General features: G+C 36.9%; 1 protein-coding gene and 1 pseudogene across 7 annotated transcripts in view; one reads left to right on the top strand and one right to left on the bottom strand.

Annotated features, from left to right (window-relative positions):
* EDA (ectodysplasin A) overlaps window positions 1–22,697 on the bottom strand; it is a 371,435-nt gene that overhangs the window by 20,385 nt on the left and 328,353 nt on the right. The gene's annotated exons all lie outside the window — the stretch shown is intronic.
* On the top strand, window positions 6,282–7,024 carry LOC115850031 (general transcription factor IIF subunit 2 pseudogene; annotated as a pseudogene).

Consider the following 22,697-nt stretch of genomic DNA (forward strand, 5'->3'; position numbering starts at 1 on the left):
CATCCAAATTGGAAAGGAAGAAGCAGCACTATCACTATTTGTACATGATATGATATTATATATAGAAAACCCTGAAGACTCCATCAAAAAACTCTTAGAGCTAATAAAGTTGCGGGATACAAAAATCAATACACAAAAATCACTTCTGTTTCTATACACTAATAATGAACTATCAGAAAGAGAAATTTAGAAAACAATTCCATTTAAAATTGCACTAAAAAGAATAAAATACCTAAAAATAAGTTAAAACAAGGAGGTGGTGACTCACTCAGAAGGCTCAAATGGTGGTTAGCATTTTTCAGCAATAAAGTATTTTTTCATTTAAAAAAAACCCAAGGAGGGCTTCCCTGGTGGCGCAGTGGTTGAGAGTCCGCCTGCCGATGCAGGGGACGTGGGTTCGTGCCCCAGCCCGGGAGGATCCCACGTGCCGCAGAGCGGCTGGGCCCGTGAGCCATGGCCGCTGGGGCTGTGCATCTGGAGCCTGTGCTCCACAACGGGAGAGGCTGCAACAGTGAGAAGGCCGCATACCACAAAAATAAACAAACAAACCCAAGGAGGTGAAAGACCTGTATATTGAAAACTAAAAGACATTAATGAAAGAAAATGAAGACACAAATAAATGGAAAGAGATTCCATGCTCATGGATTGGAAGAATTAATATTGTTAAAATGTCCATACCGCCCAAAGAAATATAAGATTCAGTGCAATCCTTATCACAATTTCAATGGCATTTTTTCCACAGAAATAGGACAAGCAACCTCAAAATTTGTATGGAACCATAAAAGACTCCAAATAGCCAAAGCAATGTTGAGAAAGAAGAAAAAAGCTGGAGGCATCGTACTCCCTGATTTCAAACTATATTGCAAAATTATAGTAATTAAAACAGTATGATATTGCATAACAATGGACACATAGCTCAATGGAACAGAATAGAGAGCCTAGAAATAAACCCACACATATGTGGTCAATTAATTTATGACAATGGAGCCAAGAATATGCAATGGGAAAAGGATAGTCTCTTCAATAAATAGTGTTGGTATAATTGAACAATCACATGCAAAAGAATGAAACCAGAGCACTATCTTACATCATACACAAAAATTAATTCAAAATGGATTAAAGACTTGAAAGCCTGAAACCATAAAACTCCTAGAAGAAAACATAGGTAGTAAGCTACTTGACATAAGTCTTGGTGACAATTTTTTGAATCTGACACCAAAAGAAAATGAAACAAAAGCAAAAATAAACAAGTGGGACTACATCAAACTAAAAAGCTGCTACACAGCAAAGGAAACCATCAACAAAATGAAAAGGCAGCCTATTGAATGGGAGAAAATATTTTCAAGTCATATATTTGATAAGGGCTAACATCCAAAATATATGAAGAACTCATCCAACTCAATGGCAAAATACCCAAACAACCCAATTTAAAAATGGGCAGGACATCTGAATAGACATTTTTTTCCAAAGACATCCAGATGGCCAAGCAGTGCATGAAAAGATGCTTTACATCATTTATCATCAGGGAAATGTAAATCAAAACCACAATGAAATACCACCTCACACTTGTTAGAATGGCTATTATCAAAAAGACAAGAAATAACAGGTGTTGGCGAGGATGTGGAGAAAAGGGAACATTTGTGCACTGTTGATGGGAATATAAATTGGTGCAGCCACCATGGAAAAGAGTATGGAGGTCCCTCAAGAGATTAAAAATAGAACTACCAATTAATCCAGCAATTCCACTCCTGGCTATTTATCTGAAGAAAAAGAAAACACTAACATATATATATATATATATATATATATATATATATATATATATATATATATATACACACACACACCCCCATGTTCATTGGAGCATTACTGATGATAGCCAAGATGTGGAAACAACCTAAATGTCCATCAATAGATGAATGGATAAAGAAGATGTGGTATAACATACACAATGGAATATTACTCAGCCATAAAAAAGAATGGAATCTTGTCAGTTTCAACAACATAGATGGACCTTGAGGGCATTATTCTAAGTGAAATAAGTCAGACAGAGAAAGTCAAATACCATGTGTATGATCTCTCTTATATGCAGAATTTAAAAAGGTAGATAGATAAACAAACAAACAAACCAAGCTCATAGATACAGAGAACAGACTGGTGGCTGCCAGAGGTGAGGGTTGGGGGGTGGGAGAAATGGGTGAACTTTTTTAAAGTTTAAATACATTGAATTAAAAGATAAAAAGTTCGCTATCAAAAAAAACCCAACGCACTATAAAAGAATGCCTTTGATGGTAAAGAATTAGTGAGCTTGAAGATGTCAACAGAAACTTTATACATGAAATGCAAAGATTAAAAAAAAAGAATGAAAAAGATGGAACAGAATGTCCAAAGATTGTGGTACAATTACAAATGAGGTTATATACACGTAATGGGAATACCAGAAGAAGAAAGAGAGGAAGGAACAAAGGAAATATCTGAAGTAATATCAAATAAGAGTTTTCTAAAAGTAATGACAGACACCAAACTTCAGATACAGGAAGCTCAGAGAATATCAAGTAGGACAAATACCAAAAAGTTGACCCCTAGGCATATCATATTCAAACTGCAGAAAATCAAAGACAAAGAGACAATCTTTAAAGAAGCTAGAGGGGGGTAAAAGGATAAAAATTACATTGGTTTCTCTTCAGAAAACATTCAAGCAAGAAGAGGGTGCAGTGAAATATTTAAAGTGTTAAAAGAAAAAACCACCAAGCTAGGATTCTGTATCCAGCAAAATTATTCTTCAAAAATGAAGTTGAAATAAAGACTTTCTCAGACAAACAAAAATTGATTGAATTTGTTGCCAGGAGACCTGCCTTATAAAAAATGTTAAAAGAAGTTCTTCAGAAAAGGAAAATGATATAGGTCAGAAACTTGGATCTACATAAAGAAAGGACGAGCATTAGAGAAGGAATTCATGAAAGTAAAATCAAATCTTTTATTTTACTTATTCTTAATTGATTTAATAGATAATAGTTTACTTAAAATAATAATAGCAAAGATGTATTCAGTGATTATAGCTTATGGATAAGTAAAACAAATGACAGCAATGCTATAAGGGATGGGGGGAGGAATTGGGAATACTCTGCTATAAGGTACTTGCACTACCTCTGAAGTGGTATAATGTTATTTGAAAGCAAAGTTGAATAAGTCATAAATGTGTATTTCAAACTCTAGGGCAACCACTAAAAATTTTTAAAAGTATAACTGATATAAGAGAGGAAAGAAAATGGAATCATATAAAATGCTTGATTAAAACCAGAGAAGGCAGAAAGAGTGGAAGACAGAAAAAGAAACAAAGAAATGGACAATGAATAGAAAACAGTTACAAATATAGTAGATATTAATCCAACTATATCAATAATCACTTTAAATGTGAATGGTATAAATACACCAATTAAAAGACAGAAACTGCCAGAGTGGATAAAAAAGCAATAACCAACTATATGTTATCTGTAAGAAACACACTTTAAATATAAAGATAAAGGTAGATTAAAAGTAAAGGAATGGTGAAAGATATACCATGCTAACACTAATCAAAAGCAAGCTAATTTCAGACAAAGCTGACTTCAGAGGAAGGAAAATGATCAGGAAGGAAGAGAGGCATTATATAGTGATAGAGGTGTCAATTCTCCAAGACATAAGATCCTTTAATGTGTATGTGGCTAACAACAGAGTGTCACAAAATTGAGGCAAAATCTGATGAACCCACTATTATAGAGACTTCAACATCCCTGAATCAGTAATTGAAATATCCAGCAGGCATAAAATCAGTAAGGATATATTGAGCTGAATAGCACCATCAATCAACTAGATCTAATTGACATTTATAAAATACTTCATCCAACAATAGCAGGATATACAGTCTTCTCAAGTTCACATGGAACATTCACTAAGATAAACATTATGTGTCATAAAACATACCTTAGCAAATTTAAAAGCATAGGTATCATACAAACTATATACTCACATTACAATGGAATTAAAATAGAAATCAATAACAGAAAGTAGCTGGAAAATCATATATATTACAACAGGAAAAAGATCTAAATGATTTTGGAAAATATTTAATCTAAGCTTCCACTTCAGGAAACTAGAAAAAGAAGAGCAAATTAAATTCATAGTAAGCCCAAGAGAAGAAACAATTAGAATCAGAGCAAATATAATTGAAATTGAAAACAGGAAAGCAATAGAAAAAAAATCAATGAAACGAAAAGCTGGTTCTTTGAAAAGATGAATAAAATTGATAAACCCTTACCCAGGCTAACCAAGAAAGGGAGTGAGAAGACACAGATTACTAATATCAGAAATAAAAGAAGGGCCATTACTACTGATCTCATGTACATTAAAAGGATAATAAAATAATATTATGAATAAAACAAATCTGCCCACAAATTTGATAACTTAGATGAAATTGGCTAATTATGTGAAAGATACAATCTATCAAAACTCATATAAGAAGAAATATATAATCTGTATATATAATATGTAAAGGATAACTTGTTTATATATTAAAGAAATTGACTATATAATCTGAATAGGCCTATAAAGAAATTGAATCAACAGTTAATAACCTTCTAAAATAGAAAGTACCAGGCCCAGATGGTTTCACTGGTGAATTTTACCAAACATTTAGGGAAGAAATTATACCAATTCTCTACAACCTCTTGCAGAAAACAGAAGCAGATGGAACACTTCCTCACTCATTCCATGAAACTAGCAGTACCCTAATGCCAAAGCCAAAGACATTATAAGAAAGGAAAACTACAGACCAACATCTCATTGAAAATAGTTGCAAAAACCCTCAACAAAATATTAGCAAGTCAAATTCAACAATGTTAAAAGAATTATACACCGCGACCAAGTGGAATTTATTCCTGGTGCACAAGGCTGATTCAATATTCAAAAATAAATTAACTTAATCCATCATAGAGCAACAGGCTTAAGAAGAAAAATCATATGATTGTATCAATAGATGCAGAAAAATCATTTGACAGAATCCAAGATCCATTCATGATAATAGCTCTCATCAAATTAGGAATAGAGGGGAAATTCATCAACTTGATAAAACAATCAACAAAAATATCTATAGTTAATATCATACTTATGCTGAGAAACTAGATGACTTTGCCCTAAGACTGAGAACAAGGCAAGGATGTCCTCTCTCACCACTCTAATTCAACATCACACTGGAGCTCCTAGCTAAGGCAATAAGGTAAGACAAGAAAAGAAAAGGCATACAGATTGGGAAGAAAGAAATAAAACTGTCTTTGTTTGCAGATGACATGATTTTCTATGTGAAAAATACCAGAGCGTTGACCAAAAAGCTCCTGGAACTAATAAGCAAATATAATAAGGCTGTGAGATACAAGCCCAATATACAAAAGTCAATTATTTTCCTATACTAACAACGAATGACTGGAATTTGAAATTAAAAAAAAACACTTTAGCACCAAAAAAAGGAGAAATATTTATGCATAAATCAAACAGAATATGTACAAGATCTATATGAGGAAAACTCTGATGAAAGAAATAAAAGCCTAAATAAATGGAATGATATTCTGTGTTCATGGATAGGAAGACTCAGTATTGTTAAATGTCATTTCTTTTTAACTTGATCTATAGACTCAATGTAACCCCAAGTAAAACTCCCAGCAAGTTATTTTGTGGATACAAAAACCTCTGATTCTATATTTTATATGGAAAGGAAAAAGACTCACAATATTTAACACAATATTGAAGAATAAGAACAAAGTTGGAGGGCTAAAACTACCTGATTCAAAATTTAGCATAAAGCTATGGTAATCAAGATAGTGTGGTATTGGTGGAATAATAGACATATAGATTAATGGACCAGAATAGGGAGCCCAGAAATAGACCCAAACAAATATAGTCAACTGATTTTTGACAAAGGAGCAAAGGCAATCTAATGGAGAAAGAATAGTTTTTTCGACAAATGGTGTTGGAACAAGTGGACATGCCCATGCAAAAAAGAAGCTAGACACTGTCCTTATAACTTCCACAAAAATAAACTCAAAATGGATCACAGAACTCAATGTAAAACAGAAAACTCTAAAATTCCTAGAAGGCCCCCGGGCTCCCAGCATCTGAGTAGGTGGACCCCGGCTCTTCACAATCAGCTCCCGGCCAGGGCTTGCCCTGTGCTCTGGTCCCTTGCCCCGTAGCCCCCCAGCTCCTGGGGCCGCTGCTGTGGCCTGCACGCCTCCGTTGGTGATAGACCCATGGAGGAAAGAGGGGAACTCAGCCTGACCGGCGCCAAACAGAACACCAGAGTGTGGCTGGTGAAGGTTCCTAAATATTTGTCACAGCATTGGGCTAAAGGTCCTGGAAGAGGTGAAGTTGGGAAACTGTGGATTGACAAAAATCAAGGAAGGATGGAGGTGTCATTTACTTTGAATGAGGCCCTTGCAAATATTCATGATATTGGCGGAAAATCAGCTTCAGGCAGTGCTCCTAGAGTACATATATTTGTCTTGCAAAGTGTTGGGGGACAGGCATTAACAGTGTCTAATAAGAGCTCATCGGATAAGCTTTCACTGGAAGGAATAGTGGTACAAAGAGTTGAATGTTGACCCACTGCCAGTGAAAAGTACATGAGATTAAAGAGATTACAAATAGAAGAATCTTCCAAACCTGTAAGGCTATTACAGCAACTGAACAAAGCTGTGACAACCAATTACAAACCTGTTGTTAATCATCAGTACAATATTGAATATGAAAGGAAAAAGAAAGATGGAAAACGAGCTCGAGCTGATAACACATTTTAGACATGCTGTTTTCAGCTTTTGAGAAACATCAATATTATAATCTTAAGGACTTGGTGGACATCACAAAACAGCCTGTGTCGTACCTGAAGGAAATCTTAAAAGAAATTGGTATTCAAAATGTAAAAGGGCTCCACAAAAACACATGAGAGCTGAAGCCAGAGTACAGACATTATCAAGGAGGAGAAAAGAATGATTAAGCACATTCAAAGCCTGCCTGCTAACAGAACAACTAAAGTGTGATGAGATAAGCAAATGGCCTTGATACGTGAATCCTTGAGCACCATCTGTTACAGGGGGAAAATGAATGGTACTTTAATTTCTCTAGGTAAATTTTTAAAACAATACTTCTTTTTCTTTTTAACAGTTGAAATGAAATTTTATTATTTTTTAAATTAAATTTTATTTTTTTTATACAGCAGGTTCTTATTAGTCATCCATTTTATACACCTCAGTGTATACACGTCAAACCCAATCTCCCAATTCATCAACTGCCACCCTCACCCCATGCTGCTTTCCCCCCTTGGTGTCCATATGTTTTTTCTCTACTACTGTGTCTCAATTTCTGCTCTGGAAACTGGTTCATCTGTACCATTTTCTAGGTTCCACATATATGCGTTAATATACGATATTTGTTTTTCTCTTTCTGACTTACTTCACTCTGTATGAGAGTCTCTAGATGCATCCATGTCTCTACAAATGACCCAATTTCGTTCCTTTGTATGGCTGAGTAATATTCCATTGTATATATGTACCACATCTTCTTTATCCATTCATCTGTCGATGGGCATTTAGGTTGCTTCCACGACCTGGCTATTGTAAATAGTGCTGCAATGAACATTGGGGTGCATGTACCTTTTTGAATTATGGTTTTCTCTGGGTATATGCCCAGTAGTGGGATTGCTGGGGCGTATGACAGTCCTATTATTAGTTTTTTAAGGAACCTCCATACTGTTCTCCATAGTGGCTGTATCAGTTTACATTCCGACCAACAGTGCAAGAGGGCTCTCTTTTCTCCACACCCTCTGCAGCATTTGTTCTTTGTAGATTTTCTGATGATGCCCATTCTAACTGGTGTGAGGTGATACCTCATTGTAGTTTTGATTTGCATTTCTCTAATAATTAGTGATGTTGAGCAGCTTTTCATGTGCTTCTTGGCCATCTGTATGTCTTCTTTGGAGAAATGTCTATTCAGGTCTTCTGCCCATTTTTGGATTGGGTTGTTTGTTTTTTTTAATACTGAGCGGCAGGAGCTGATTATATATCCTGGAGATTAAATCCTTTATACAATGATTCATTTGCAAATATTTTCTCCCATTCTGAGAGTTGTCTTTTCATCTTGTTTATGGTTTCCTTTGCTGTGCAAAAGCTTTTAAGTTTCATTAGGTCCCATTTGTTTATTTTTGTTTTTACTTCCATTACTCTAGCAGGTGGATCAAAAAATATCTTACTGTGATTTATGTCAAAGAGTGTTCTTCCTATGTTTTCCTCTAAGAGTTTTATAGTGCCCGGACTTACATTTAAGTCTCTAATCCATTTTGAGTTTATTTTTGTGTATGATGTTAGGGAGTGTTCTAATTTCATTCTTTTACATGTAGCTGTCCAGTTTTCCCAGCACCACTTATTGAAGAGACTGTCTTTTCTCCATTGTATATCCTTGCCTCCTTTGTCATAGATTAGTTGACCACAGGTGCGTGGGTTTATCTCTGGGCTTTCTATCTTGTTCCATTGATCTATATTTCTGTTTTTGTGCCAGTACCATATTGTCTTGTTTGCTGTAGTTTTGTAGTATGCTCTGAAGCCAGGGAGTCTGATTCCTCCAGCTCCGTTATTTTCCTTCAGGACTGCTTTGGCTATTTGGGGTCTTCTGTTTCTCCATACAAATTTTAAGATTTTTTGTTCTAGTTCTATAAAAACTGCCATTGGTAATTTGATAGGGATTGCATTGAATCTGTATATTGCTCTGGGTAGTATAGTCATTTTCACAATATTTATTCTTCCAGTAGAGGAACATGGTATATCTCTCCATCTGTTTGTATCATCTTTAATTTCTTTCATCAGTGTGTTATAGTTTTCTGCATACAGGTCTTTTGTCTCCTTAGGTAGGTTTATTCCTAGGTATTTTATTTTTTTATTGCAATGGTAAACGGGAGAGTTTCCTTAATTTCTCTTGCAGATGTTTCATCATTAGTGTATAGGAATGCAAGAGATTTCTGTGCATTAATTTTGTATCCTGCAACTTTATCAAATTCATTGATTACCTCTAGTAGTTTTCTGGTGGCATCTTTAAGATTCTCTATGTATAGTATCATGTCATCTGCAAACAGCGACAGTTTTACTTCTTCTTTTCCAGTTTGTATTCCTTTCCTTTCTTTCTCTTCTCTGATTGCCGTGGATAGGACTTCCAAAACTATGTTGAATAATAGTGGTGAGAGTTGATGTCCTTGTCTTGTTCCTGATCTTAGAGGAAATGCTTTCAGTTTTTCACCATTGAGAATGATGTTTGCTGTGGGTTTGTCATATATGGCCTTTATTATGCTGAGGTAGGTTCCCTCTATGCCCACTTTCTGGAGAGTTTTTATCATAAATGGGTGTTGAATTTTGTCAAAAGCTTTTTCTGCATCTATTGAGATGATCATATGGTTTTTCTCCTTCAGTTTGTTAATATGGTGTATCACACTGATTGATTTGCATATATTGAAGAATCCTTGCATCTCTGAGATAAATCCCACTTGATCTTGGTGTATGATCCTTTTAATGTGTTGTTGGTTTCTGTTTGCTAGTATTTTGTTGAGGATTTTTGTATCTATATTCATCAGTGATATTGGTCTGTAATTTTCTTTTTTTGTAGTATCTCTGTCTGCTTTTGGTATCAGCGTGATGGTGGTCTCACAGAATGAGTTTGGGAGTTTTCCTTCCTCTGCAAATTTTTGGAAGAGTTTGAGAAGGATGGGTGTTAGCTCTTCTCTAAATGTTTTTTTTCCTTAATAGATTTATTTATTTTTACCTGTGTTGGGTCTTCATTTCTGCTTGCGGGCTTTCTCTAGTTGAGGCAAGCGGGAGCTGCTCTTCACTGTAGTGTGCGGGCTTCTCATTGGGGTGGCTTCTCTTGTTGCGGAGCACAGGCTCTAGGCACGTGGGCTTCAGTAGTTGTGGCACACGGGCTCAGTAGTTGTGGCTTGTGTGCTGTAGAGCACAGGCTCACTAGTTGTTGTGGTGCACGGGCTAAGTTGCTCCGTGGCATGTGGGATCTTCCTGAATCAGGGCTTGAACCCGTGTCTCCTTCTTTAGCAGGCAGATTCTTAACCACTGCGCCACCAGGGAAGTCCCAAAGATTGCATCTCTTCTCTAAATGTTTGATAGAATTCACCTGTGAAACCTCTGGTCCTGGAGTTTTGTTTGTTGGAAGATTTTTTTTTTTTTTTTTTGCGGTACATGGGCCTCTCACTGTTGTGGCCTCTCCTGATGTGGAGCACAGGCTCTGGATGCGCAGGCTCAGTAGCCATGGCTCATGGGCCCAGCTGCTCCATGGCATGCAGGATCCTCCCAGAGCGGGGCACGAACCTGTGTCCCCTGCATCGGCAGGCGGACACTCAACCACTGCGCCACCAGGGAAGACCTTGTTTGAAGATTTTTAATCACAGTTTCAATTTCATTACTTGTGATTGGTCTGTTCATATTTTCTATTTCTTCCTGATTCAGTCTTGGAAGGTTATGCCTTTCTAAGAATTTGTCCATTTCTTCCAGGTTGTCCATTTTATCAGCATAGAGTTGCTTGTAGTAGTCTCTTAGGGTGCTTTGTATTTCTGCGGTGTCTGTTTTAACTTGTCCTTTTTCATTTCTAATTTTATTAAAACAGTAATTCTTGTATAGTTGTTTAAGTGATTTTTGAGGAAAAAGAACACATTTATTTATAGACTTAACTTGTATTAAACCAGATTACTCATGATGGGCTTAGGGGTTGGGGTTGAAGAAGGTTTTTCTTTTTAAATATTAACTTTTAAAATGTAAAATTAGGAAATGGGGCTTCCCTGGTGCTGCAGTGGTTGAGAGTCCGCCTGCCGATGCAGGGGACACGGGTTCGTGCCCCGGTCCGGGAAGATTCCACATGCCGTGGAGCGGCTAGGCCCGTGAGCCATGACTACTGAGCCTGTGTGTCCGAAGCTTTTGCTCCACAATGGGAGAGGCTACAACAGTGAGAGGCCCGAGTACCGCAAAAAAAAAAAAAAAAAAAAATTAGGAAATGTTTTCTAAATGAGGACTCCCTGTCCTTTTTCTCTCTGAGGAATTGAGGTAATACAGATTCAAAGTGAATGGCATAGCAGGAAAAAAGTAGTCAACTACAGAAACTCTCAAAAGGAATGAAAAAGCCAAAGTTCCTTATTCTGAAACAAAACACAAAACAAAACAAAAAACCTCCTAGAAAATAACATATGAAAAAAATCTACCTGACCTTGGGTTTGGCAGTAGATTTTCAGGTAAAGCTCCCAAAGCACAATCCATGAAAGAAAAAAATTGTTAATCCTGGACTTCATTAAAATTAAACAATTCTGCTCTGAGAAAGATACTGTTAAGTAAATGAAAACACAAGCCACAGACTGGGAGAGATTATTTGCAAAACACATATCTGGTAAAGGACTGGTATCCAGTATATAAAAAGAAGACTTAAAACTCAACAATCAGAAAATGAATAATCCAATTAAGAAATGGGCAAAAGATTGAAACAGACACCTCACCAAAGAAGATATATAGATTAAAAATAAGCATATGATGCTCAACATCATATGTCATTAGGGAAATGCAAATTAAGCATGAGCTAGCACTACACACCTACTAGAATCGCTAAAATCCAAAATACTGACAACACTAATTGCTGGCAAGGATGCAGGGCAACAGGAACTCTCATTCATTGTGGGTGGGAATGCAAAATAGTATAGGCACATTGAAAGAAAGTTTGGCAGTTTCTTACAAAGCTAAAAATAGTCTAACCATACAATCCAGTAATCATACTCCTAGGTTTGCCCAAATTTGTTGAAAACTTATATTCAAACAAAAACCTGCATATGAATGTCTACAGCAGCTTTATTCATGATTGCCAAAAATGGGAAGCAATTAAAATATCATTCAATAGGTGAATGGATAGGGGCTTCCCCAGTGGCGCAGTGGTTGAGAATCTGCCTGCCAATGCAGGGGACACGGGTTCGAGCCCTGGTCTGGGAGGATCCCACATGTCGTGGAGCAACTAGGCCCATGAGCCACAGCTACTGAGCGTGCGCGTCTGGAGCCTGTGCTCCGCAACGGGGGGGCCGCGACAGTGAGAGGCCCGCGCACCGCGATGAAGAGTGGCCCACGCTCGCCATGACTGGAGAAAGCCCTCGCACAGAAACGAAGACCCAACACAGCCAAAAATAAATATATAAATTTAATAAAAAGAAAAAAATAGGTGAATGGATAAACAAACTGGTCCATCGTACAATGGAATATTATTCAGCAGTCAAAAGAAATAAGCTATCAAACCACACAAAGACATGGAGGAACTTTAAATGCATATTGCTAAGTAAAAGAGGCCAGTCTGTGAAGGCTACATACTGCATGATTCCAACTGTGTGACATTCTGGAAAAGGCAAAACTGTGGAGACAGTAAAAAGATAAGTGGTTGCAAAGGGTTGGGGGAGAGAGAGTATATGGGGACTATTTCTGCTCAATTTTCCTATAAACCTAAAACTGCTCTAAAACATAGTCTATTAACTATGAAAATAAATCTATAAAACATCCACTAGTTTAAAAGCAACACCAAACTGCATATAGTTCAACATAGACCTCTAAGCCCTGGCTCTATATCCACTATGCCCCCTCCCTACCCTCTTCCATACACCTCTTGCCTCTGTACCTTCCTTCATGCCATACCCTCTGCCTGAAGTGCCCTTCTTCAGTCCATCTTTTTCTCAGTGTCTACTCATTCTTTAAGACTCAGCTCAGGCCACAATTCCTTTGTGTTCCCCTAATAAACTATTGCACCCATCAAATTATAATTTTCTGATTATGTGATTGTTCAATTTACTAAGTTTTTAACTCCTTGAGGGCAAGGGCTATGCCTTATTCATCTCTGTATCTCCAGCATGTAAAGCATATCTTTTATAGTAAGTGCTCAGTACAATGTTTGTTGAATGAATAAATGAACAACTGAAGGAAGTGGACAAAGATTCTTCTGACTCCAAGTTCATTGTACTTTCTACTGAATCACAGTCATGCTAAGAATACCAATAACAGCATCAAAAATTGCCAGTCAATTTACAGAGTTGTTTTGCAGACTAAATAAGTGAAAGTGATGTGCTCATAGTAGGTACTCAATAAACGTTAATTTAATTTGTTCTTTCGTTATATAGGTAGTAGGCTCCCCACTTTCATGCTTCCCTCCCTTTATATAGAGAGCTACACCAGAGAACTGGACATGGCCAAGATTTCTACAGTGATAAGCAATAAGGAGGAAAGTAAGGACAATGGCTGGCAGATGAGGATTGGTAATTTTTATTAAGAAAAAAAAAAGATAAACAACCTTCAACATACTCTGTATCTTCAAATCTTATAACCTTAAGAGCTTACTTCATGTTCTATCTCACGCCATAAGAATTGTAAACAGAGAGAATGCACAAATACATGTGGCAAGTTCAATACATTTGAAGAAGATGGAAGCCATTAGCTTCAAAGAAGAGTGAGAATTTTGAATGAGCACCACATGGAATGCCCATGTTCAGAGCCCAGATTACAGTTCCAACATCTGCTCTAAGCATGACAAAAAGCCAAGAAAAGGTAGGGCTGTGCAAATTGATTCCCACCCCACCCCATCACATCCCAATCTCTAAAGTATTTCCGATGTGAGAAGGCTTGCATTCTTCATCCAAGGATTTCCTCTCTAGCCTTTGCAGCAGAGGCTCATGCTTGAGGCCTCAGGCTCCACAAAGCAATTGACTCCATGAGTTAAGTTATGATCAGCTGTGAAACTTTTCTGGCTCAGTTCTGGTTTGGTTTGGGAAAGACTCAAAAATATTGTCAAGAATATCAAAATATTACTGTGGTTCAGGCAACACTAAAACAGTCACACTAACTGCTGACATTTTAGACGCCTAATGGTCTCTCAAAGTTCCATGAAGTATAGATTCCTTCATGTCGCCAGAGATGTTCCCAAAGTGACAAATGTATGTTTTTGGTAAAGAAATATTTTGCGACATCAAGTCTTTGTCACTTTCATGGTTAGGATGAAAATGCCAGGTCCAAGAGCAGCAGTCTGTGAGGAGGATTGTAAAGATAAATGGAATGGATTGTGTCGTCTAGTGCAGTGTTTTTACACTACGTTCCAGACAGTACCAGGGTCCGGTGTGATATTAACAGATGTCCTCAGGAAAAGGATGCTTTGATCAAAAAGAGTTTGGGAAAAAATAGGGTTAAGGAACAATAAACAGATTTCTTCACTGAAGACTTCTCAAATCTTTTAATACACGAACGAGAAATGTGACTCTCCAGAATGCAATATGAAATGCAGCATTTCCCAAACCTATTTGGCCAGAGAACGTTTTTCGAAAAAGACCTATCTATCTCTTGTTGAATTAATGTTCTGGATTATACTGTTTGGTAAATACTAAAATTGTGGAAAGAGCTTGAGCTTTGTTATTCTTTCATAACTGGGCTGGAATTCTAGTTCTAACATTCAATGCCTGTGTGATCTTGGGCAAGTTACTTCACTTCTTTGAATTTTTTCATTTATGAAAACTGGGACAATTATATCTACCTCAAAAGAAATGTCAGGAGGATTAAGTGAGATAATGCACAGTACTTAGCACAATGCCTGGAATGTATAGGTACTCAAGAAATAGCAGCTATAATCATCACATTCATTTCTCATCACCATTATTATCAAGCCACATCTGTGCCTGACAGGCGTACCAAACAGCTTCAAAATAGGTCGGGCCTGAGGACACTAATGGCTATATTTCTGACTGCTTTGGGAACTGAGTGTAAGAAGAGAACTGGACTAGTTGCCTGGAGATATAGCTCCATGACTTATTTGCTGTCTGACATTGGGCAAAGCACTTCACCTGTTTGCATTTCTCTCTCCTTCTGCCAAATATAGGAATGGACTAGGTGACCTCTTACTCTAAAATCCTGTGAACCTCAGCTCTAAAATGCTGTATAAGAGATTTATAAATTCATTGTTGAAGAAATCTGTGATACAGGTTAAATCCAATTATAAAGTATGGTCCTGTATAACAAAGCTATTTTTATGATCCAGCAGATGGCTGGCAGAAACAGTGCTTTGCCAATCTGGTTACAATGAACTCTGTATAGTGAATAATTCTAACAATTGCTTTCTCTGATCCTTGACCCCATAATCGTCACGCTCTAACATTGCTCTAATCAACTAAAGAACTTGATTATGTGTTGTTTTCTTTGTAGATACAGAGAGGGGAGCCGAGTTAAGCTAAGCTATAGAATTTCTAGCTGAGACGTTTATGTCCAATTTCATTATTTTAGAGCCGAGGAAACAGGACAGGAGAGGTTAAGTAACTTGTCAGGGGTCACACAGCCAGTAAGTAGCAGAGCTTTGAATGGGTGTTTGGACTAAATGATTCATCATCTAAGAACTTAGACATATCACTGCAAACTCTCATTCAGACCATATATTAAAATGTTAAATGAAACCAGAAATAGCTATTATAGAAACTCTGCTGTTTATGCTTCCCAACCAAGTAAGATGTGTGCTTGTCATTACCCTTTATCCCTGCATTCAAGCCCTCTTCATAGGATGGCCCCTCTAATTGCATGGTGCATGGTGACACAACTTAAAGCATGATAACCTTTGCTGCAGAGCTTCAATTAAAGTTTTTTTAATGTCTAAATACATTACACCCTTAGTTACCTTTGGATACATGCACAGTTCCTTCCACAAAGGCCTCTATTAGTCAAGTATGTCTTTTTCATTTTGAAACCACATGGCTGAAAAAAAATTTTTAAACTAGGTTAACAGAGAAATCTTACTATGAATAGCAAAGGTTAGCCTTCAGGCTCTTGCTTTTCTCTACTTATATACTCTCTCATGAGTATATTTATTTCCAGGGCTTCAACACTTATGGAGAATCATACTTCCTAAATCATAGCCCATGTCTCCAACTACCATTGTGACATTGCCTCTTGAACACATTCCTGTTTCTTGGAACTCACATGCTTCAGATTGAACTCATCTTCTAAGTTAGTGGTTCTCAAATCTGGCTGTACATTGAAATCACCTGGGAAACTTCAAAAACTCTCAATGCCTGGACCCCACCCCTAGAGATTCTGATGCAACTGGTTTGGAGCTGGACACGGACATGAGAATTTTGAAAAGCGCCTGGGGTGATTCTAATGTGTGGCCAAGCTTGAGAATCAGTGCTCTAGGTAAAGCCTTGAGTGCCATTTCCTTCATTTCTGTTAACGGTAGCACCATTCTCCTCTTCACTTGGGCTTGAAATCTGGGGCATTCAACCTTCAGCTCTGGGGATAAATGAGATAGAAACAGAATCAAATTTTTGAAAGTGTGAGGTGCTAAGAAAATGCAAGAAATTGTTGTATGCAGTATGCACATGAATCATATGGATTGCTTTAGCAGTTGAGATGTGTTAACTCATTAAACATGTTAAAGGTTATACTGACAATTTATCATCCTAACCTTTTCGTTTGGCAAAGCAGAGGAATGAGAGAGAATCTGATCTGGTGGCATGACATAAATCATCAGAGCTATCCTATCCTCCTGTGGGCAGGTCAACCTCATCAATGGGCCCAGATGGCTGGTGCCATGTGCTATCCCCAGAAGTAATTTTGTCAGCGTTGCTAAGGGTGGGCGGGTGGTCCTCTGGTTCCCTTTCACTGGGGAGGAGTGCAGCCATGACAGCTGACCAGCCAAACCACACATAGCAGTTACATTGAGAACCACACGTATGCAACATGGCTCTTGACTGTGTCCCAGAATAGTCCGAGATGGCTAGATGCTGTCCTGCTGTGCATATACTGTCCCTTTAATCAGAGACAAGGCTCAACCTGAGTCACATTGGATTCTTCTTATAACAGGACAAACTGGGAACTTCCAATGCTCAGTTTGTGTACACTCTCTGGTCATTTACATTAGTACCTGCCCTAGGATGGAAGTGCTGCTCAATACTTTAATTTAGGAAGAGCCAATTCAATTTTATTTTTTTCCCAAAAAGGGTATACCTATCTGGCTTCACCTGAGGTTATCCTTCAACATGGAAAATGTGAGCTTGCTTTTCTATTTTCAGTATTGCCACCCCAATTGTGCATGCCATGTTCTACACATTGTATTCTGCAGAACTTTATTCCAGGAAATACATTTTCCTTTGCAGGGATATTGGATACATTATTGTAAGCCACAGAATTGCATTCAAGCTCCAGCTCCACCACTTACTAAGTGCTGTAATGACACAGAGAAAATTGCTTCATCCCTCTGAGTGCACCCTCATTTGTAAAATGGGGATACTACTACTTACCTTAGAGAGTTTTAAGGATTATAAAAGATAACATAAATAACATGTACAAGACATTCTTTAGGCACACAATAAATATAAGTTCGTTGCAAAATTTCATAAGCATATAAATTTAATTCATCCCCAAACCAAGAAAACAGAAAGCTCAAATAACCAAGACTTTAATCTAAAAAAATTAGTGTTCAGAGTGAAAATCCTAAGGCACAGCAACATTATGAAATGGTGTTGAAGGATTCAGCTTCCTGTAGAAAGTTCTTTTCTTTTCAGTTAATTCTTTCAATTATATTCAACTCATAAATGTTGTTTGAACACAAGATGTTTAACACTATATTTGTACTACATGAAACAGACAATATAAGACCTGGCCACCTTGGTGATCTCTCAAATTTGTCTTATCTTTTCGATCAACTATCTTGGGTTTTCTATCTATAGAATCATATCTGTAAAAATAATGATAGCTTGTATAATTGCTCAATAGTTAACACTTCTTATTTCAGTTTCTTGCCTCATTGCATTGGCTACCACTTCAAGAATAATGTTGAAGGGAATTCCCTGGCGGTCCAGTGGTTAGGATTCCATGCTTCTACTGCAGGGGGCCCGGGTGCAATCCCTAGTTGGGGAACTAAGATTCCAAAGCTGTGTGGTGTGGCCAAATACATAAATAAATTAATTTTAAAAAGAGAATTAAAAAAAAGAATAATTTGAACATCAGAAGTTATAATGAGCATCTTTGATTTGATTTGATTTTGGCAGGAAAGTCTCTAATATATTTGCCAGTAAGTACTATGCTATTTCTTATAAAGCACAAGAAATTCTTTATCATATTAAATAATACCCCTTTATTTTATTTTATTCCTAGTTTACTAAGAATTATCAGAAAACGGTGTTAAATTTTTATCAAATCTATCTGAACTGATCATATAACATATCCTTTGAGCCAATGATGTAATGTGATATTAAGAGATTTCCTATTATTGAACCATCTTTGCTTTCCTAAGACAAACCCTACTTGGTCATGACATGTTATACTTTAAATATTTTGCAGGGTTTGACTTGGTAGTAGTTTATTTAGGATTTTTTTATGTGAGACAACTTTAGTTTTCTTTTTGGTGCTGCTTTTTGGAAGGGTTTGTTATCAAGGTTATACCAATTTCATTAACTGTATTGAGAAGTATTCCTTCTCTTTGTTTACTTTGCAGGTTTATAGAGCAAGGGAAGTATCAGTGCTATAATATCTTGATTTGGGCCCAACTCCTTTTATTCCCTAAGATGTCATTGGGTGGTTTTTCTCTGTGGTGGAAAAAAATGTACAATAGCTTTCATTTAAAACATTTACAGCTACTCCTGGTTTGTAGCACTTGCTGAGGGACAACTGATATATAGTCTCAGTTTTTTTGTAACAGCTTACCCAACACACTAATTTAGAAAAAAGTCTATTGATCTCTTCTTACCTGTTTTCTGTGTATTTTCATTTCAGGTACCAATGCCATTGCCTTTAGAGGGAAAGATGAGAGATATGTGGAAGGAAGAAGGAGATGGATTGGCTCAAGGAGCATGAGAAATGAAGTCTGGGAGGTTTTCTCTGGGAAGGTTTGCTTTATGGTAGAGATGAGCTTAAATTGATCTTTGGAGGAGGGCTAGTTGCCAGCAAAGATGACTAATTGAGGAGTTGGAGAAATAAATATAATTTCAGTATGTATCACCATCAATTCATATTTGCAGAATAATTGGCACGCCTTCACTTTTTAACACACAACTGTAACTGAAACACACTTTTTTTTGGAAAGGATTCTATTCTTATTTTTTGTAAAAAACATCTTTATTGGAGTATAACTGCTTTACAATGGTGTGTTACTTTGTTTTATAACAAAGTGAATCATTTATACATATACATATGTCCCCACATCTCTCACGTCTTGCATCTCCCTCCCTCCCACTTTCCCTATTCCACTCCTCTAGGTGATCACAAACCACCAAGCTGATCTCCCTGTGCTATGCGGCTGCTTCCCACTAGCTATCTATTTTACATTTGGTAGTATATATAAGTCCATGCCACTCTCTCACTTTGTCCCAGCTTTCCCTTCCCCCAGCCGTATCCATAAGTCCATTCTCTAGTAGGTCTGCGTCTTTATTTCCACCTTGCCCCTAGGTTCTTCATAACCATTTTTTTCCTTCTTTTTTTTAGATTCCATATATATGTGTCAACATATGGTATTTACTTTTCTCTTTCTGACTTACTTCACTCTGTATGACAGACTCTAGGTCCATCCACCTCACTACAAATAACTCAATTTTGTTTCCTTTTATGGCTAATAGTCCATTGTATATATGTGCCACATCTTCTTTATCCATTCATCTGTTGATGGACACTTAGGTTGCTTCCATGTCCTGGCTATTGTAAATAGAGCTGCCATGAACATTTTGGTACATGACTCTTTTTGAATTATGATTTTCTCTGGGTATATGTCCAGTAGTGGGATTGCTGGGGAGTATGGTAGTTCTATTTTTAGTTTTTTAAGGAAACTCCATACTGTTCTCCGTAGTGGCTGTATCAATTTACATTCCCACCAACAGTGCAAGAGGGTTCCCTTTTCTCCACACCCTCTCCAGCATTTACTGTTTGTAGATTTTTTGATTATGGTCATTCTGACCAGTGTGAGATGATATCTCATTGTAGTTTTGATTTGCATTTCTCTAATGATTAATGATGTTGAGCATTCTTTCATGTGCTTCTTGGCAAGCTGTATATTTTCTTTGGAGAAACGTCTATTTAGGTCTTCTGCCCATTTTTGGATTGGGTTGTTTGTTTTTTTGATATTGAGCTGCATGAGCTGCTTATAAATTTGGGAGATTAATCCTTTGTCAGCTGCTTCATTTGCAAATATTTTCTTCCATTCAGAGGGTTGTCTTTTCGTCTTCTTTATGGTTTCCTTTGCTGTGCAAAAGCTTTGAAGTTTCATTAGGTCCCATTTGTTTATTTTTGTTTTTATTTCCATTTCTCTAGGAGGTGGGTCAAAAAGGATCTTGCTGTGATTTCTGTCAGAGTGTTCTGCCTATGTTTTTCTCTAAGAGTTTGATAGTGTCTGGCCTTATATTTAGGTCTTTAATCCATTCTGAGTTTATTTTTGTGTATGGTGTTAGGGAGTTTTATAATTTCATTCTTTTACATGTAGCTGTCCAGTTTTCCCAGCACCACGTATTGAAGTGGCTGTCTTTTCTCCACTGTATATTCCTGCATCCTTTATCAAAGATAAGGTGACCATATGTGCGTTGGTTTATCTCTGAGCTTTCTATCCTGTTCCATTGATATATATTTTGGTTTTTGTACCATACTGTCTTGATAACTGTAGCTTTGTAGTATAGTCTGAAGTCAGGAAGCCTGATTCCTACAGCTCCGTTTTTCTTTCTGAACATTGCTTTGGCTATTCGGGGTCTTTTGTGTTTCCATACAAGTTGTGAGATTTTCTAGTTGTACTTCTGTGAAACATGCCAGTGGTAGTTTGATAGGGATTGCATTGAATCTGTAGATTGCTTTGGGTAGTAGAGTCATTTTCACAATGTTGATTCTTCCAATCCAAGAAAATGGTATATCTCTCCATCTATTTGTATCATCTTTAATTTCTTTAATCAGTGTGTTATAATTTTCTGCATACAGGTCTTTTGTCTCCTTAGGTAGGTTTATTCCTAGATATTTTATTCTTTTTGTTGCAATGGTAAATGGGAGTGTTTTCTTAAATTCACTTTCAGATTTTTCATCATTAGTGCATAGGAATGCAAGAGATTTCTGTGCATTACTTTTGTATCCCGCTACTTAACAAAATTCATTGATTAGCTCTAGTAGTTTTCTGGTGGCATCTTTAGGATTCTCTATGAATAGTATCATGTCATCTGCAAACAGTGACAGCTTTACTTCTTCTTTTCCGATTTGGATTCTTTTATTTCCTTTTCTTCTCTGATTGCTGTGGCTAAAACTTCCAGAACTATGTTGAATAAGAGTGGTGAGAGTGGGCAACCTTGTCTTGTCCTGATCTTAGTGGAAATGGTTTCAGTTTTTCACCATTGAGCATGATGTTGGCTGTGGGTTTGTCATATATGGCCTTTATTATGTTGAGGAAAGTCCCCTCTAACCCTACTCTATGCAGGGTTTTTATCATAAATGGGTGTTGAATTTTGTCAAAAGCTTTCTCTGCATCTATTGAGATGATCATATGGTTTTTCTCCTTCAATTTGTTAATATGGTTTATCACATTAATTGATTTGTATATATTGAAGAATCGTTGCATTCCTGGGATAAACCCCACTTGATCATGGTGTAGGATCCTTTTAATGTGATGTTGGATTCTGTTTGTTAGTATTTTGTTGAGGATTTTTGCATGTATGTTCATCAGTGATATTGGCCTGTAGTTTTCTTTCTTTGTGACATCCTTGTCTGGTTTTGGTATCAAGGTGATGGTGGCCTCGCAGAATGAGTTTGGGGGTGTCCTACCTCTGCTATATTTTGCAAGAGTTTGAGAAGGATAGGTGTTAGCTCTTCTCTAAACGTTTGATAGAATTCGCCTGTGAAGCCATGTGGTCCTGGGCTTTTGTTTGTTGGAAGATTTTTAATCACAGTTTCAATTTCAGTGCTTGTGATTGGCCTGCTCATATTGCTATTTCTTCCTGGTTCAGTCTCAGAAGGTTGTGCATTTCTAAGAATTTGTCCATTTCTTTCAGGTTGTCCATTTTATTGGCATATAGTTGCTTGTAATAATCTCTCATGATCCTTTGTATTTCTGTAGTAACAGTTGTTACTTCTTTTTCTTTTCTAATTCTATTGATTTGAGTCTTCTCCCTTTTATTCTTAATGACTCTGGCTAATCGTTTATCAATCTTGTTTATCTTCTTGAAGAACTAGCATTTAGTTTTACTGATCTTTGCTTTCGTTTCCTTCATTTCTTTCTCATTTATTTCTGATGTGATCTTTATGATTTCTTTCCTTCTACTAACTTTGGGGTTTCTTTTGTTCTTCTTTCTCTAATTGCTTTAGGTGTAAGGTTAGGTTGTTTATTTGAGATGTTTCTTGTTTCTTAAGGTAGGATTGTATGGTTATAAACTTCCCTCTTAGAACTGCTTTTGCTGCATCCCATAGGTTTTGGGTCGTCGTGTTTGCATTGTCATTTGTTTCTAGGTATTTTGTGATTTCCTCTTTGATTTGTTCAGTGATCTCTTGGTTATTCAGTAGTGTATTGTTGAGCCTCCATGTGTTTGTATTTTTTACAGATTTTCCTGTAATTGATATCTAGTCTTATAGCATTGTGGTCAGAAAAGATACTTGATATGATTTCAGTTTTCCTAAATTAAT

Source organism: Globicephala melas, chromosome X, assembly GCF_963455315.2.
Source record: "Globicephala melas chromosome X, mGloMel1.2, whole genome shotgun sequence".
NCBI lineage: Eukaryota > Metazoa > Chordata > Mammalia > Artiodactyla > Delphinidae > Globicephala > Globicephala melas.